Source organism: Bos grunniens, chromosome X (assembly GCF_055505025.1).
Source record: "Bos grunniens cultivar Pamir isolate PY7600 chromosome X, Bosgru_T2T1.0, whole genome shotgun sequence".
NCBI lineage: Eukaryota > Metazoa > Chordata > Mammalia > Artiodactyla > Bovidae > Bos > Bos grunniens.
The window spans coordinates 57,865,829-57,870,990 of NC_141194.1; the positions used below are offsets into that span (position 1 = coordinate 57,865,829).

The 5,162-nt window shown below is 45.7% G+C and overlaps 1 pseudogene; it reads left to right on the forward strand.

Annotated features, from left to right (window-relative positions):
• The first annotated feature begins 1,204 nt into the window (after window positions 1-1,204).
• Window positions 1,205-2,825, forward strand: LOC147340500 (germ cell-less protein-like 1 pseudogene; annotated as a pseudogene).
• Window positions 2,826-5,162: the final 2,337 nt, after the last annotated feature.

A 5,162-nucleotide genomic window follows, 5' to 3' on the forward strand; every position in this document is an offset into this window, starting at 1 on the left:
ACCCATGCCTCATGCATCTCCTGCATTGGCAGGTGGATTGTTTACCACTGGGAATGTTTGGGAAGCCCCAAACATTCTACTCAGGCAAGGTCAAATGACCTGAGAGACTTACCGTTTTCAAAGTTTCTTCCCTTGCATTGTACTTTCCTTGTCATTGAAAGGTCCACACTCTCTCTACACCGTATACTTTGTTTAGCATATAACACTTGTCAGTATTTAATATTATTAATTTCCTCAAAAATCAAACTCCATCTCATTCATTCCTCATTTCTTTCAGTGTTTAAGTTTGTTACATGCTTAGCTGGTGTCTAAAATAGAGACAAAAGCAAAGACTGGGCACACATTGCCACTTTTATCACAGAAAATGTTTTGACAGCCGCAAATGATGGGATAACCTAAGAAAATAATTACAGAAATTAAGGTGCATAGAGCACAGAGCTGGAACCAAGACGTAATTATCCAAAAACAGGAGTGATCAGTAATTATTTCAAATGGGGAAGAGGAAATGATGTTCTTAAGATTCATGGGGAAAATTCATACACAAAGTCCTCTGTTCCACCATTATCCTACGAAGGGAGCCGCAGAGAAATCATCCCTGGAGGGAAAGATACACAGAGTGGAATTCCTGGTACAGAGTGCACTTATCCTGTGATGGGGAGTGGGAGGGGTAGGGGAAAGCCTCGTGGGTGTGGCTTTGCGTGGCGTCCAAGATGACGTCACAAACATCAGCCGTATCCAACGACACCGTGGGCTGAGCTAGTGCCAGTGGCGGCTGCGTCTGGTGAGGAAGCTTGCCCTCTGTACCCCTGAGGTAAAAGCCATGGGAGCAGTAAACAGTCAGATGCCCTCGAACAGAGTGGGGCATGCCCCAGAGGAGCCAGGTGCCCCTGAGGGGGAGGAGGAGGCCGAGGAGGTAGCAGTGGCAGTGATAGAGGAAGGGGAGGAGAGCGAAGAGGCCAGACCCACCACTAGCCAAGGGCGCCACAAGCGGAAGACAGGCCCAGAAGGGCAGCTCACAAAAGCGCCTCACAGGAAGCGAGCAAAAGACAGTTTAGAGTCCGTTTATAAGACACTTTTTCTGAGAGGAGAAGGGAGTGACGTGCAGATCCGTGCCCTGGGGAAGGAGTGGAACTTGCACAAGGTCTACTTGTGCCGGTCAGGATACTTTGCTAGCATGTTCAGTGGTGCGTGGCGTGAGACAACCATGGATACTGTAGAGTTGCAGATGCCTGACGAGAACATTGATTGTGAGGCACTGCACGAGGCTTTAGGTTCCCTGTACCGAAACTCTGTGCTCATCCCACCCGGTCGAGTGGTCCCCATGCTGGCCACAGCCAGCATGCTGCAGCTGGACAAGCTGATTCAGCAGTGCGGAGAGATAATGAAGGAGACGGTCAGTGATCAGACCGTGTGCAGCTACTACTGCTCTGCTGAGAGCTTCGGACTCCAGAACATCAGGGCCATGTGTCTTCAGTGGCTGCTGGACAACCTGATGACCCAGCATAGTGAGGAGTTATTGAGAGAAGTTAGCCTGGATCTCATGAAAGAGGTCATTGCCTCTTCAGAGCTCTTCGTGATGGAGGTAGAGATGGATGTGTACACGACGCTGAAAAAGTGGGTGTTCCTGCAGCTGCAGCCGACATGGAGAGGCCCCCGCAGAGACCTGCTGCCTGACGCCGACTCGTGGTTTGCCAGGTCCAGGCAGGAGTCAGAGGGCACCCCTTTCCTGGAGACCGAGCAGGGCAGAGCCTTCGTGCCAGCGTTCCAGCAGCTGCGGCTTGCCTACATGATCTGCGACCTGCCGTCAGCACGCATCATCGACCAGGATGCACTGATCCCTGCCACGTGGCTGACCCCAGTGTACAAAGAGCAGTGGCTTGCCCTCCTCCGGGCTGAGCAGACCAGAGACCTCGGGCCCGTGGATGTCTTCGTGTCCGACCTCCAGAGGACCAGCATGCGGTGCGGGGGCCAGCTCCTCAGGGATAAGCAGTGCAGCTGGCGGTGGGCAGGCTTCAACGTCGGCTGGGACTTGGTGGTGTGCTATGCCAACCGGCGCATCATTTTCAAGCGCAGCGCGCTGAACAAGTCCTGCGGTCTCGGGGTCAGCTTACTCTGGCAGAGAAAGGTCGCGTTCCGCTTGCGCCTGGCCTCCTTGGACAGGGCTGGAAGAGCCATTTTCCGGAAGGAGACAGAACTCCAGGTGCTTTCCCTGGGAAAGGATGAAGAGCTAGAGGTGGTGAATCTGGAGAACGAAGATGTGGTTTTCCCCATATATGTGACCTGTAATTTCCTGTACCTCCCCAGAGAGGGGCGTTTTCCTGAGTGAGGACTCCTGAAAACAAAATCTCAGAGAGGTGAGCAGCTCTTTTCCTGGGGTCAGGGACGACCAGCTTTGTCCAGATGCCAGCTCCTTCTGCGGGACCAACCGGACTTGCCCACCTCTGGTGGCCCACCTCTGTCAGAGTCTTTGTTGAACTGTAGCTCATAATACTTGAGATTGTTTACCTGAGCCTATGAAGAGGAGAAATTTTAAAGCCCTGCTCCCCCAACACCTTTAGACCTCATTTGTGCTGTTAAAGTGGCAACCTGTCCTCCTGGTTTACCATCCATCAATGCCCCCTCCCATCATTTCTGCAAAGTCAAAGACCAGTTGACTTTAGAGAGAACCTGTGAACCTACCTACTCTACTACTGTTGGGGAAACTCTTTTAAAATATGCATTTCCTTTAGCTTGATTAAAGGAATGTTAAAGAAACCGTTTGGTTTCTCTTTCAGTTTGCGTGTTTAGAGCCACTCTGCCCCACTCATTACCACTACTACCGCTAGCTTCCTTTGGATTGCTTCCCTTTCCCCATTCCCTGCCACTGAGCGTGTAGTACTTGGTTCCCATGATCTCTCACTCTGTGAACGCACCCAGGCTACACTGATGATCTTCTCTTTATTGGTTGTTCCTCAACATTCTTAGGTTAGTTGACTTCATATCGTATCTTGATGTTACTTTGGCTTTATTTTGACTTTCCTAGCATTTTAACCCTAGAAAGACGCCTCAAATCTTATACAACCCTATATTGGGGGTGGAGTGGAAGGCGGCAGATTGATGCTATGAGGACATCTCGGTACTAGACAGACTTTTTCTGTGGCATACAGCCATGAATTATTTATGCACCAGAATGCACTCTCTAAGCACGCTGATGGCCTTTGCCCTTCAGAAACATTTGACGTTGGAATTGTACGTGGAAAGACTCTTTCCCACTTAAAAACAGGTCTGGTAACCTCTGGAAAGGAACGCTTTTGAATTATAATGGGAATTATTTGGCATCTGGAAGTGGCATCACGAGAAGTCCACACTAGTAATCAAAAGGGTAAGATAAAAAGTGTTTTTGTCACAAAAGGAGAAGCACACTAGTCACGATTTGAATTTGTTAGTTTCTGATTACTGTTAACTTACAAATTGTCACCATCCCATTCCCTCCATTGAGTCATTTTGAGGTCAAAGAATGGAAAACTCTATTTAAGAATCCATATAAATAATAAATACATGCTTGGAAAGAGTGTGATAAATTAATACAAGATGAACAAATTAAAAAAATAGTATACTCTATTGGTGTTTGGCAGATTCATGTTGATGTATGGCAAAACCAATACAATATTGTAAAGTAATTAGCCTCCAATTAAAATAAATAAATGTACATTTAAATTAAAAAAAAAAAAAAACAGTCACCAGATTTAAGGCTTTACTTAGTTGAAATCAGAATTTTCCTTACTGGTGGTTTATGTTTCTCTTCCCAGATTTTATCCATTGTCATTCAGTGAACAAATTACTTTTGACTTTATCCATTCATTCATTCCTTTTACTCTTTAAGGAGATTTGAAAGGCTTCCTTATCCCAAACCCACATACTAGTATTAGAGTAATATTTACGTGACAGTTACTTATATGAAATGGTTCAACCAGGTAGCTGCTGTTGCATCCTTCGATGTTTGCCCTTAATTTTGCAGCCCCCTACCCTTTCTCGTGTTCCCTTATATTCCATATACCTAACCAACTACAAACAATAGACTTCATTTTATTTGTGTTTAAAAATAACTGGGGAGAAGAGTAAGTCATGATTCAGTTGAAACGTAAAAATTATTGTTATTTTTTTTTTTTTCGGTAAGAATTTCACTTTCTTTATATAAACTCTCTAAGCAATTTGAAATCACTTTTTCTTGAGCTGAATGCCAAGATGCCATTTCATCTAAACAGAGGTATCGTCAGTTGGGAAATTCAGAGACTACTTAGCTACAAGTGTACCTTGACTGAAAGATCTGCTTTTGTTTTCCTACCCAACGAGCTTTAAATCCTTAAATTGCTTGTTGCCGCTTACAATAGAAAGATGTTCAATAATGTACAAAGAGTGACAGCTGAAATACACTCATTTAAACATTTAAACTCTCACAAACCCTGACTGTTGCCATTTGCCAGTTTGGGCAATTTATCCAATACCTGTCTCTATTTTTTCTCTTTTTTTTTTTCTTTTCTTTTTGACTGCTCAGGATGAGGAAGAAACCTTTTCCCATGTTGATACTCATTTTGTTAGCCTCTTCGTAAGGCATGGGGAAATGGGGAGGCAGGGCGAAGTACAGTCATGGTAACGCTATAGGAAACCATCAAGCTAAATAACAGCAAAGTAAACGCCACACTAAAGGAGATGTACCCCTATGGGATACCACGTGGTCCTTGACAATGATGAGGATTTATCCCTGTCTCTGTTTTTCCCTCTCTGTATGTCTGCCGCTCTCTCTGTCATCCCCTATCTCTGTCTCCATGATGTCTGTCTGCATCCCTGTCTAATTTCTATCTACCTCTGTCTTTGTCTTCCTCAGTCTCTGTCTCAGACTGCCTATCTTCGTCACTCTCTGTCTCTGTCTTACTGTCCGTATCTTTCTGTTTCTCTCTGTTTCTGACAATCTGTTTGTGTCTGGGTCTCTATGTTTCTGTCTCTGTCTCTGTATTTCTCCAGTGCTTCTGTATCCGTCTGTTTCTGCATCTCTCTGTGTCTCTTTCTCCATCCGTCTGTCTTTGTCTTTCCCTTTCTGTCCCGATCTGTCTCTGTCTTTCTCCCCACCCCCAACCTTGTTTCTCTCTGACTCTCTCTCTCCCCGTCACTATCTCTATGTCTGT